The sequence below is a fragment of the Trachypithecus francoisi genome, unplaced genomic scaffold (genome assembly GCF_009764315.1).
Source record: "Trachypithecus francoisi isolate TF-2019V2 unplaced genomic scaffold, Tfra_2.0 Lachesis_group0, whole genome shotgun sequence".
Taxonomy (NCBI): Eukaryota; Metazoa; Chordata; class Mammalia; order Primates; family Cercopithecidae; genus Trachypithecus; species Trachypithecus francoisi.
The window spans coordinates 26,093,939-26,107,668 of NW_022681453.1; the positions used below are offsets into that span (position 1 = coordinate 26,093,939).

A 13,730-nucleotide genomic window follows, 5' to 3' on the forward strand; every position below is an offset into this window, starting at 1 on the left:
AGTCATAGAATTATAATGCTGGAGAAACCCTTAACAATCCTATCCCATCTTTTTGTTTATCCAGAAAAAAATCCAGAAAATTTTTTACTCGGAATCATTAATAAAGTTGAGAACCAAGATGTTTCTCTTTTTTTTTTTTTGAGACGGAGTTCCACTCTTGTTGCCCAAGCTGGAGTACAATGGTGCAATCTCAGCTCACCACAACCTCTGCCTCCCGGGTTCAAGCGATTCTCCTGCCTCAGCCTCCCAAGTAGCTGGGTATACAGGCATGTACCACCACACTCTGCTAATTTTGTATTTTTATAGAGACGGGGTTTTCTCCATGTTGCTCTGACTGGTCTTAAACTTCTGACTTCAGGTGACCCACCTGCCTCAGCCTCCCAAAGTGCTGGGATTACAGGGATGAGCCACCACGCCTGGCCTGTTTCTTTTTCTGCTACTCTATATTGTGTCTCCAGGTTTCAGTGGTTTCATATACATTCATTTAACAAATACTTATTGTCTGATATGAGGCGCTGTGCCAGATCCTGACAACACTCAGTCCCTATCTTCATAGAGCTTTTGGTATGGGGTTGAAATATAGGCAAGGAAGCTGGCAATTAAAATACAGTGTAATAGAAGAAGACACTGGAGCCTATGGAACCATAGAAGCATTGGGTGCATTTCCTCTGACCTTCAACCACTCAACCTTCCAACCTGGGGATATCTGGCTACAGAGCCAAAGGTAAGTTTCCTTTCTAGGTCGTCTGAGGAACAGATCTGGTTTCTCTTGAAGCACATGTCATTGAAAACCATTAAGATCTGATCTTGATTTTCTTTAAAAGGGCATTATGACTGGGAAGCATTTTTAAGGCTTTGTGTATACTCTCCCGGAATTTTTCCCTGTTAAATGGTTTGAACTGTAACTTGTGAGTAACAGGTAACTAGTGAATTTTTTTTTTTTTTTTTTTTTTTGAGACGGAGTCTCACTCTGTCTCCAGGCTGAAGTGCAGTGGTGCCAACTTGGCTCACTGCAATCTCTGCCTCCCGGGTTCAAGGGATTCTCCTGCCTCAGCCTCCTGAGTAGCTGGGACTACAGGCCCACCACCACAACCAGCTAATTTTTTGTATTTTAGTAGAGACAGGTTTCACCATCTTGGCCAGGATGGTCTCCATCTCCTGACCTCGTGATCTGCCCGCCTCAGCCTCCCAAAGTGCTGGGATTAGAGGCGTGAGCCACTGTGCCTGGCCTAAGGTTTTTTGTTGTTGTTTTTTTTTTTAAGCCAAGAAAAAGTGTTTTAGCCAGGCAGGCTCTTTGAATAGGCGTCTCCTATTGACGAGCTGGGGCATGGATTGGATGAATCCAATAATAAATCCCTTGCACATGGAGGCAAGTGTCCGCCATGTCTTGTTTGTGTTTATTGTCCTGCTCATTCAGTAGATTGAGCAGGACCTTTTTTTTCCCTAAAGATTAAGCGCCTTTCAGCCCAAATCTTAAAATATGTGATTTGTTATCCTGTCATGCAAGGACACTGAGTTAAAACCTATACAGCCTATGAAAAAGACGCCGGGTGCGGTGGCTCACGCTTGTAATCCCAGCACTTTGGGAGGCCGAGGTGGGCAGATCACCTGAGGTTGGGATTTCGAGACCAGCCTGACCAATATGGAGAAATCTTGTCTCTACTAAAAATACAAAATTAGCCGGGCGTGGTGGCACATGCCTGTAATCCCAGCTACTCAGGAGGCTGAGGCAGGAGAATTGCTTGAACCCAGGAGGCAGAGGTTGCAGTGAGCCGAGATCACACCATTGCACTCCAGCCTGGGCAACAAGACCGAAACTCTGTCTCAAAAAAAGAAAGAAAAAGACACCATGAGCATTACGAATAAGAAAGGCAAAGGGACCAGGGGAGGGAGATAAGAACAAGTAGAGAAACTTGTTGGTTGTGCTCCTGCTGCTCACAGTGGCTGTTCACCTTGTCATTTTCACCTTTTGAACTGGCCGGAGAATATCTAGGTAGCCAGATTTCATTTAGCAGAGATTCAGACTTCTACTTCATGAAATTTCATCCTAGGATTTTTCTTTTTTTTTTTTTTGAGACGGAGTCTTGCTCTGCCACCCAGGCTGGAGTGCAGTGGCCGGATCTCAGCTCACTGCAAGCTCCGCCTCCCGGGTTTACGCCATTCTCCTGCCTCAGCCTCCCGAGTAGCTGGGACTACAGGCGCCCGCCTCGTCGCCCGGCTAGTTTTTTGTATTTTTAAGTAGAGACAGGGTTTCACCGTATTAGCCAGGATGGTCTCGATCTTCGGACCTCGTGATCCGCCCGTCTCGGCCTCCCAAAGTGCTGGGATTACAGGCTTGAGCCACCGCGCCCGGCCGGATTTTTCTTTATCCTAAATTCTGTGTACTCATTTATCCCATCAGCACCGTGCTCCACATAGAATTGGAAGCAGGTGTGCTGCTTGGAATAGCATTCTTTTCCCCCTTTTTTTTTTTTTTTTTTTTTTTTTTGAGACGGAGTCTCCCTCTGTCGCCCAGGCTGGAGTGCAGTGGCCGGATCTCAGCTCACTGCAAGCTCCGCCTCCCGGGTTCACGCCATTCTCCCGCCTCAGTCTCCCGAGTAGCTGGGACTACAGGCGCCTGCCACCTCGCCCGGCTAGGTTTTTTACACTTGATCTTAGCCAAGAGGCCGAGAAGCGATAGGTTTTTTTTGTATTTTTAGTAGAGACGGGGTTTCACCGTGTTAGCCAGGATGGTCTCGATCTCCTGCCCTCGTGATCCGCCCGTCTCGGCCTCCCAAAGTGCTGGGATTACAGGCTTGAGCCACCGCGCCCGGCCTCTTTTCCCTCTTAAATGGCGTGATCCCTTCCTGCTAGACTGAGGATCCTTCCTCATGGCAGGTTCTGCAAGCAAACAAGGGAGGAGCTGCAAAGGCACTAAAAATCCCAACCATTTCAACTTTTTGAATCTCAGGCTTCTGCCATAAATTACTTCACTGTGTAATCTTTGCATAGTTATGTCATTTTGTTTTGGATTGAAAACATGTTCTGAGATAATTAGCCCATGCTTATTTGGCCTCCCCCATTACCCCTCCTCCTGCACTTCATAACTAATCTTCAAAGAGTTAATGTGTTTTGAATATCTTAAACCAAATTTTTGTTTTATTTTTTATTTTTAGAGACTGGGTCTAGTTCTGTTGATCAGGCTAGTCCTGAACTCCTGGCCTCAAGCGATCCTCCTGCTTCCCCCTGCCAAAGTACTGAGATTATAGGCATGAACTATCATGCAAGGCCTTATTTTCTTTAAATAGTGTTTATAGATCTCATTACATTTTCTTCTACGCAGTAAATTTGGGATAGTTTTAAAGTTGAGCATTCTAATTTAGCACTTTATGTCCCTAATCACATTTTTTTTTTTTTTTTTTTTTGAGAGCGGAGTCTCGCTATGTCACCCAGGCTGGAGTGCAGTGGCGCGATCTTGGCTCACTGCAAGCTCCGCCTCCCGGGTTCCCGCCATTCTCCCGCCTCAGCCTCTGAGTAGCTGGGACTACAGGCGCCCGCCACCGCGCCCGGCTAGTTTTTTGTATTTTTAGTAGAGACGGGGTTTCACCGTGTTAGCCAGGAGGGTCTCGATCTCCTGACCTCGTGATCCACCCGCCTCAACCTCCCAAAGTGCTGGGATTACAGGCTTGAGCCACCGCGCCCGGCCTTCTAATCACATTTTTTTAAAATCCGCAAGAGTTTATTCAGTCACACAACTTTGGCAAATAAAGTTCTATATTTTAAATGCTTTTGCCAAAATTAGGTGGTAAATACATATGTGCTATGTGCACATATAGCCCTTTTTTTTTTTTTTTTTTTTTTTTGAGACGGAGTCTCGCTCTGCCGCCCAGGCTGGAGTGCTGTGGCCGGATCTCAGCTCACTGCAAGCTCCGCCTCCCGGGTTCACGCCATTCTCCTGCCTCAGCCTCCCGAGTAGCTGGGACTACAGGCGTCCACCACCTCGCCCGGCTAGTTTTTTGTATTTTAGTAGAGACGGGGTTTCACCGTGTTAGCCAGGATGGTCTTGATCTCGTGACCTCGTGATCCGCCGGTCTCGGCCTCCCAAAGTGCTGGGATTACAGGCTTGAGCCACCACGCCCGACCCGCATATAGCCCTTTTTATCAATGAAGATGAGTATGTACTGTGATATCACCTGTAATAAATAGAACCTTCTGCCTAGATCATCTGTCTTTGAATACCTAAAATACACTTATTGGCCAGGCACAGCGGCTCACACCTGTAATTCCAGCACTTTAGGAGGCCGAGGCAGGCGAATCACCTGAGGTCAAGAATTCGAGACCAGACTGGCCAACATGGCGAAACCTCATCTCTACTTAAAAAAAAAAAAAAAAAAAAAAAAAAAAAAAAAAAAAAAAGGCCGGGCACGGTGGCTCAAGCCTGTAATCCCAGCACTTTGGAGGCCGAGACGGGCGGATCACGAGGGCAGGAGATCGAGACCATCCTGGCTAACACGGTGAAACCCCGTCTCTACTAAAAAATACAAAAAACTAGCCGGGCGAGGTGGCTGGCGCCTGTAGTCCCAGCTACTCCGGAGGCTGAGGCAGGAGAATGGCGTAAACCCGGGAGGCGGAGCTTGCAGTGAGCTGAGATTGTGCCACTGCACTCCAGCCTGGGTGGCAGAGCAAGACTCCCTCTCAAAAAAAAAAAAAATTAGCCAGACATAGTGGCACACGGTGTAATTCCAGCTACTCAGGAGGCTGAGGCAGAAGAATTGCTTGAACCCAGGAGGCGGAGGTTGCAGTGAACCCAGATCTCGCCACTGCACTCCAGGCTGGGCGACAGAGCAAGATTCCATCTCAAAAAATAATAATAAAATAAAACATTTATTTCTCTGGCCTCATGTTATAGCAAAGTCCTCAAAATCCCAGCAACTCTGGAGGCCGAAGTGGGAGGGTCGCTTTAGCCCAGGAGTTTGAGACCAGCCTGGGCAACATAGTGAGACCTCCATCTCTAAAAAAATTAAAAGTAAAGTAGCCAGGTGTAGTGGCACATGCCTGTAGTCTCAGCTCCTCAGAAGGTTAAGGCAGGAGGATCACTTGAGTCCAGGAGTTCAAGACTGCAGTGAGCTATGCTTGCACAGGGTCTCTAAAATAATAATTTTTTTAATTAAAAAAAAAATAGTTACCCATTGCTTTGTAACAGATTACCCCCAAAACTTTAGCAGTTTAAAACAGCAAATAGGCTGAGGGTGGTGGCTCATGCCTGTAATCCCAGCACTTTGGGAGGTCGAGGTGGGTAGATCACCTGAGGTCAGGAGTTCAAGACCAGCCTGGTCAACATGGTGAAACCCTGTCTAAAAATACAAAAATTAGCTGGGCGTGGTGGTAGGTGCCTGTAATTCCAGCTACCTGTAATTCCAGGTAGATCACCTGAGGTCAGGAGATCAAGCCCAGCCTGGTCAACATGGTGAAACCCTGTCTAAAAATACAAAAATTAGCTGGGCGTGGTGGTGGGTGCCTATAATTCCAGCTGCTTGGGAGGCTGAGGCAGGAGAATCACTTGAACCCGGGAGATGGAGGTTGCAGTGAGCTGAGATGGCACCATTGCACTCCAGCCTGGGTGACAAGAGCGAGACTCCATCTAAAAATAAATAAATAAATAACACAGCCGGGCACGGTGGCTCAAGCCTGTAATCCCAGCACTTTGGGAGGCCGAGACAGGCGGATCACGAGGTCAGGAGATCGAGACCATCCTGGCTAACACGGTGAAACCCCGTCTCTACTAAAAAATATAAAAAACTAGCCGGGCGAGGTGGCGGGCGCTTGTAGTCCCAGCTACTCGGGAGGCTGAGGCAGGAGAATGGTGTAAACCCGGGAGGCGGAGCTTGCAGTGAGCTGAGATCCGGCCACTGCACTCCCGCCTGGGCGACAGAGTGAGACTCCGTCTCAAAAAAATAAAAATAAAATATAAATAAATAAATAAATAACACACAAATATTTAGTGTCTTACACAGTTTCTAAGGGTCAGGAATCTAGGAGCAGCTTAGCTGAGTGGTTCTAGGTCAAGGTCTCTCCTGTAGTTGCTGGCAAGCTGTAGACTGGGCCTGGAGGATTTTCTTTGCTCATTCAGGTGCTGTTAACCGGAATCTTTAGTTCCTCACCACGTGGGCCTCACCATAAGGCTGCTCAGATAAAGCAGCTGGCTTCCCTCAGAGCAAGTGATTCAAGAGAAAGGCAGAGGGATGGATGCCACCATATTTTTCATAACCTAATCTCTGAAGTGATATACCATCACTGCAAAATTCTATTGGTCACACAAACTAACTCTGATATAGTGAGGAAGGTAATAACCAAGAGCATGGATACTAACAGGCAGCAGAAGAGAGCCAGGTTACAGACTGGTTCTTCACCTAATTTCCCAGTAGGAAATTTTTGAATTGTTGATAAGCTTCTTTTAATTAAGTGTATCAAAACAGACAAACTAAATGACTTATATAAATTACATCCTGGCCAGGCACAGTGGCTCACGCCTGTAATCCCAACACTTTGGGAGGCTGAGGCGGGTGGATCACGAGGTCAGGAGATTGAGACCATCCTGGCTAACACGGTGAAACCCCGTCTCTACTAAAAATACAAAAAATTAGCCAGGCATGGTGGCATGTGCCTGTAATCCCAGCTACTCAGGAGGCTGAGACAGGAGAGTCACTTGAACCCAGAACGCAGAGGTTGCAGAGAGCCAAGATCGTGCCACTGCACTCCAGCCTGGACAACAGAGTGAGACTCCATCTCAAAAAACAAAAAAACAAAACAGAAGAATTAGATCCTTCCCCAATCTATTGATTCCCCAATATCAGTAAATCATTAATATTGATTCTAAAGTTATAAGAAGTCCAAAACAAGAGATCTCTTAGGATTACTGTCATACTCACAATTTAAATTTAGAAATTGTTTTCAAAATTGATCAAAGTAAATAATTTTCTTAAAACTGTGTCTTCAACCACTATTTGAAAAGCTATAGGCCTGTAATCCCAGCTACTCAGGAGGCTGAGGCACGACAATGGCTTGAACCTGAGAGGCAGAAGTTTCAGTGAGCCAAGATCGCACCATTGCACTCCAGCCTGGGTGACAGTGAAACTCCGTCTCAAAAAAAAAAAAAAAAGAAAAGCTGTAAGGACAGGGTTTTTTTTTTTTTTTGGTTTTGGTTTTGGTTTTTTTTGTCTTCTTTCCTTTTTTTGTTTTTGTTTTGTTTTATTTTGATTTTTGAGACTGGGTCTCACTCTGTCACCCAGGCTGGAGTGCGGTGATATAATCATGGCTCACTGCAGCCTTGACCTCCCAGGCTCAAGCAGTCCACCCATCTCAGCCTCCCGAGTTACTGGAACTACAGGCACGTGCTACCATGCCCAGCTAATTTTTGTATTTTTTTGTAGAGATAGGGTCTCCCTGTGTTGCTCAGACTGGTCTCAAACTCCTGGGTTCAAGCGATCCTTCTACCTCAGCCTTCCAAAGTGCTGGGATTACAGGCGTGAGCCACTGTTCCTGGCCGGACAGTTTTTACTGGGCACTGGGCTAGGTGCACCTCTCCTCATAGCTTACCCCTCCTTCCCTAGGCTGTAATTGTTGGTTGCTTCTCTGTCTTCTCTATGAGACAGTAAGTTCCCAGAGTTCCCAGAGGGCAACTAAATACTGGGTCTTTACTCACTTTGGTATAACTGAAACCTAGTACAGTTCCTAGAACATTTATTTATTTATTTATTATTTATTTATTTATTTATTATTAATGAGACGGAGTCTCACTCTTTTTGCCCCAGCTGGAGTGCAATGGTGATGTCTTGGTTCACTGCAACCTCCATCTCCCAACTTCAAGTGATTCTTGGGCCTCAGCCTTCTGAGTAGCTGGGATTACAGGCATGTGCCACCATGCCTGGCTAATTTTTTGTATTTTTAGTAGAGACAGAGTTTCACCATGTTGGCCAAGCTGGTCTCGAACTCCTGACTTCAGGTGATCCACCTGCCTCGGCCTCACAAAGTGCTGGGATTACAAGTGTGAGCCACCATGCCTGGCCTAGTACATTTTAGATATTTAATAAATATTTGTTGCAGAAAGGGAGTAGAACCCCAGTCTGAAGGTGGACTTGAATCAATACTTTCTGGTTGCTAACAGTGGCCATTCATAGATAGTATGATGGTGTGCTCTCTGGTCTGGAATAAAATCACTTAGTGACAGTAAACACTGTTACCACAAATGTAAATTTGACTGCAGAAATGGACCTTATTTCATACCAAATTTTAGACTTACTTAAAGCATACACTTAATCAGAAAAGCTAAACCTAGGTTTCACCAATTAGTAGATAGAAAGATACTGAATAAGCATTTATTTATGCCTGCCTTGTTTCAGTAAGGCTTTAAGGTGGCCTACACAGATATATAAAATGTGGAATAGGCTGGGCAGTGGTTTATGCTTGTAATCCCAGCACTTTGGGAGGCTGAGGCAGGAGGATAACTGAACCTCTGAGTTCAAAACCAGCCTGGGCAACATAGCAAGAGCCCATCTCTACAAAAAATTTTAAAATTAGCCAGGCGTGGTGGTACACACCCATGGTCCCAGCTACTTGGGAGACTGAGGTAACAGGATCACTTGAGCTCAGGAGGTTGAGGCTGCAGTGAGCCAAGATCATGCCACTGCACTCCAGCCTGGGCAACATAAGGAGACCCTGTTAGATAAAATACAGAATATCATGGCTTAAATCGGGGGATGGGGAGAGAGAAGAAAGTAAAATAAGAGGATATAAAATTGAGCCAAATAAGTAAAATAAAATTGGGCCAAGACTGAGGAGGAAAAATTACCCCATGCCACCTTGCACTTGGCTCTAAGCTTTCCAATAATCAAATGAAAATCCTAGAGAGTTACCAAAGTCATTGTCCATAAGATTAATAATAAATTATTGAAAATACAAAGACTAGGGATTTCTGTCAGGGCTATTTATTTGGAGGTGGTCTCTGTCACCTAGGCTGAAGTGCAATGACACGACCATAGCTCACTGCAGCCTCAAACTCCTAGGCTCAAGCAGTCTTTGTCTCAGCCTCCTGAGAAGCTGAGACTGCAGGTGCGTGCCACCATGCCCAGCTCATTTTTTTAAATTTTATTTTCTGCAGAGACTGGGTCTCCCTATGTTGCCCAGGCTGGTCCCAAACTCCTGAACTCAAGCAATCCTCCTGCTTCAGCCTCTCAAATTGCTGGGATTTCAGGCCTGAGCCACCATGCCCAGCCAGGGTTCTTTTTAAATGCATGCTGGCTCTACATAGTGTTGCTTTGAACCTAAAACTGCTCTAAAATGCTCTCTTTAAAAAGAAAAAAAAGCATGCTATATAAGCATGCTTAAAGCCTCATATAGGGAGTCTTTAATAGCTTATTTTCAAAAGTATCCTAATTAGGGGCCAAGGTGGGAGGATCTCTTGAGGCCAGGAGTTCAAGACTAGCCTAGGCAACATAGCAAGACCCTGTCTACAAAACTAAAAATTTAAAAATTAGTCAAGTGTGGTGGTACATGCCTGTAGTCCCAGCTACTTAGGAGGCTGAGATGAGGAGATCCCTTGAGCCCAGGATATCAAGACTGCAAGTGAGCTGTGATGGTGCCATTGCACTCCAGCCTGGGCAACAGAGCAAGACCCTATCTCTAAAAACAAAGAAAGAAAAACACCACAGGTATCCCAAGTAGATGGAAAAAAATAACACCATTTGTCAAAGCTGGGAAGGGCAAATGGGAGTTTATTATATTATTTATTATGCTTTGGCATATGTTTGAAATTTCCTACAATCGTTTAAGTGTTTTTTAAAATGTACAGCAATCATCACACTTAATGGGATGAATGTGGTAGCATTTTTATTGAAGTCAAGGACTGGACATAGGTACCCATTCTCATTCCAGCTCCTCAGCATTGAACTGGCTAATGCTCACTCTGTCGCACAGGCTGGAGTACAGTGGCGTGACACGGCTTACTGCAGCCTCGGCCTCCTGCAGCCTCGGCCTCCCAGGCTCAGGTGATTCTCCCACCTCAGCCTCCCACATAGATGGGCACACACCACCAGAACTGGCTTTTTTTTTTTTTTTTTTTTTTTGTAGAGATGGGGTTTTGCCGTGTTGTTCAGGCTGGTCTTGAACTCCTGGGCTCAAGTGATCCTCCTGCTTCTGCCTCCCAAAGCACTGGCATTACAAACATGAGCCACCGTGCCTGGCCCAAAACTTTTTAAGCCCCAACATGACGTGCAAAGGAAATTGACACTCTCAAACTCCTGGGCTGAAGAAATCTTCCCCACTTGGCCTCCTTAAGTGCTGGGATCACAGGCATGAGCTACCGCACCCAGCAGGAATTCCTAATCAAGCAAATTCTTTGTCATCAGCTAAGGAGCCCACTGAGTCAAACAAGTTGTTTTTGACCTCCTAGTTTCCTTGTACCCTGGGTCTGCTGCAGGCTGGTTTCTGGGCAGGCCTTTCCTAGAGCAGCAGCAGCCTCCTAATTTTGTGTGGAGTTACCTGCTAGGGCACCTTCCTATATAGAGCTGATGGTCAGCAGTCCTCACCTAAGAAAAGCAGTCTTTTCTAGCCCTATGTTCAGTGGCAGTGACGCATACTGGGTGTTCCAGTCAGCAGAAAGGGGTCAGCTGGAAAGCAGGGGGGGGCACCTGCCTCTTGGCTCCAGTTGATTGTATGCCATGCAGGTCTGTTGCCAATATCTTCTGAATTTTCAAGAGAAACTGGAAACCAGGCTGGGCACAGTGGCTCACGCCTGTTATCTCAGCACTTTGAGAGGCCAAGGTGGGCGAATCACCTGAGGTCAGGAGTTCGAGACCAGCCTGGCCAACATGGTGAAACCCCATCTCCATTAAAAATACAAAAATAAAAATAAAAATAAAAAATTAGCCAGCCATGGTGGTGTGTGTCTGTGATCCCAGCTGCTCGGGAGGCCAAGGCAGGAGAATCACTTGAACCCAGGAGCCAGAGATTGCAGTGAGCCAAGATCACATCACTGCACTCCAGCCTGGCTGACAGAACAAGAGTCTTGTCTCAAAAAAAAAAAGAAAGAAAAGAAAAGAAAAAGAAACTGGAAACTGGACTTTATTTTCATTTTCCAGATTAAAGAGGGGGAAGAAGGCCCTGTCTGAGGCAAGCAAAATATACCTGCAGGCCCAGTTTAGTCAGCGGGGCTACCAACTGGCAACCTCTGGTCTAATTAAGCCTAGAATTATAAAGCATTAGAGGACTTCACAGACAAATAAACTGTTCCAGAAATTTTGGAGCTAGACTTGCCAAATATTTTATTTTACTGTATCTTAGTCCATTTTGTATTGCTTTAACAAATTACCTGGGACTGAGTAATTTGTAAAGAAAAGAGGTTTATTTAGCTCACAGTTCTGCAGGCTGGAAAGTCCAAGGAGCATGGTGCCAGTATATTCTCGCTTCTGGTGAGGGCCACATGCTAGGTCACAACATGGCAGAGAAGGTCAAAGGGAAAGCAGACACCTTTAAAGAGAGGTAAAACCCAAGGCAGCCCTGGCTTCATAACAACCCACTCTCCCCAGAACTAATTTATTCCTGTGAGAACTAATCCAGTCTCAGAGCAAGAACTCAATCACTATGGCAAGAAAGGCACCAAGCCATTCGTGAAGGATCCACCCCCATGACCCAAATACCTCCCACTAGGCTTCTCCTCCCAACATTGTCACATTGGGGATCAGGTTTCACCCTGACTCTTGGTGGGACAGACAAGCAATATTGAAACTGTATCACCAAGCTATAACACTTTTTAATGTAAAAAGCATGCCAAACGCTGCTCTTAACTCACCATTTCATTAACGAAAGGCCATTACAGTACTTACAAAATAGGATGCACCAGCTTTGCAGATGCTGCTGCCACTGGGAGCCCCGTATTACCAGCCATGGTCAACCCCACCATGGTCTTCAACATTGCTGTCAATGGCAAGCCCTTGGGCCACGTCTTCTTTGAGCTGTTTGCAGACAAGATTCCAAAGACAGCAGAAAACTTTCATGCTCTGAGCACTGGAGAGAAAGGATTTGGTTATGAGGGTTCCTGCTTTCACAGAATGATTACTGGGTTTGCATGTCAGGGTGGTGACTTCACATGCCATACGGCACTGGTGGCAAGTCCATCTATAGGGAGAAATTTGATGAGGAGAGCTTCATCCTGAAGCATACAGGTCCTGGCATCTTGCCCATGGTAAATGCTGGACCCAACACAAATAGTTCCCAGTTTTTCATGTGCCCTGCCAAGACCGAGTGGTTGGATGGCAAGCAAGTGGCCTTTGGCATGGTGAAGGCATGAATATTGTGGAGGCCATGGAGCGCTTTGGGTCCGGGAATGGCAAGACCGGCAAGAAGATCACCATTGCTGACTGTGGACAGCTCTAATAAGTGTGACTTGTGTTTTATCTTAACCACCAGACCATTCTTTCTGTTGCTCAGGAGAGCATCCTCCACCCCATTTGTTCGCAGGATCCTAGAATCTTTGTGCTCTCACTGCGGTTCCCTTTGAGTTCCATGTTTTCCTTATTCCCTTCCATGCCTAACTGGATTGCAGAGTTAAGCTTATGATTATGAAATAAAACTAACAGCTTTTTAGTTTTTAGGATACACCTAATCCACAGTTTCTTATGAAACCCTGGAGGCCAGATGTATGTTGGAATTGCAAGGTATTTACATTTTTGAAAGGTTAATATGGTAAATAGAATACTTCATAGTAAAATGTAAAATTTCCAGTGAATTTGAATATTCCACTAAGTAAAGGCTATAAATAACTATGTCAGTTCAGGTCAGAGTTTTCTGCAAAATGAGTTTTTATACCAAACCAAAAAACAAAACAAAACTTGGTTTTCAGAGCCCTTTGCATATGGATCATTATCAAGAAAGGAAAAGTCCTTGAAATGGACCACCTTTAAGGCTATGGCCTTATTTTCCTCAGGTCACCCTAGCCCACTGGAGTTTGCACTAATGGTTGGATATTTAGGAGCATCTGATCTAAGCCAAAGCAAATCTTTATACAACTTCCCCACTTTCATCTGACTCCCTATTGCAACTGGTAGCATGCCACCACACATGGCAGCATTTCATAATGTCAAGTGTTCCCTAAATCTGTTTTCTAGTGTTTCATAGCTGCTTGGTCCTAGTTCTAATTGCCGTGCTACCCTGAACTCAACTCCTGTTTTTATGAGACTCCTCTGCAATGTACCTCTCCAAGCTGGCATAAGGCCCAATGAGCTTGGCTCCCTCAGCTATCCCTGTCATGTGACAAGCTAGCCCTCCATGCCGAGTGACTTCAGGGCTTTCAAGAATGTCTCCCATGTGGCCGGGTGCAGTGACTCACACCTGTAATCTTGCACTTTGGGAGGCTGAGGCAGGAGGATGGCTTGAGCCCAGAAGTTCTAGATCAGCCTGGGCAACATAATGAGACCCTGTCTGTACAAAAAAATTTTAAATGAGCTGGGTGTGGTGGCATATGCCTGTAGTCCCAGCTACTTGGACGGCTGAAGCAGGAGAATCACTTGAGCCTGGGAGGTCGAGGCTGCAGTGAGCCATGGTCACACTACTGCACTCCAGCCTGGGCAACAGGAGACCCTGTCTCAAAAAAAGAAAAAAAAAGTTTGAACAATCAAGTTATATCAATGGTTTGCACTGACTTGGAATTAAATGACTTCAGAAAGCAGCCTGAGAAACTGAAAGGGGATGAGACATTG

At 45.7% G+C, this 13,730-nt stretch overlaps 1 pseudogene; it reads left to right on the top strand.

Annotated features, from left to right (window-relative positions):
* Positions 1 to 11,062: 11,062 nt before the first annotated feature.
* LOC117076401 lies at positions 11,063 to 13,429 on the top strand (annotated as a pseudogene).
* Positions 13,430 to 13,730: the final 301 nt, after the last annotated feature.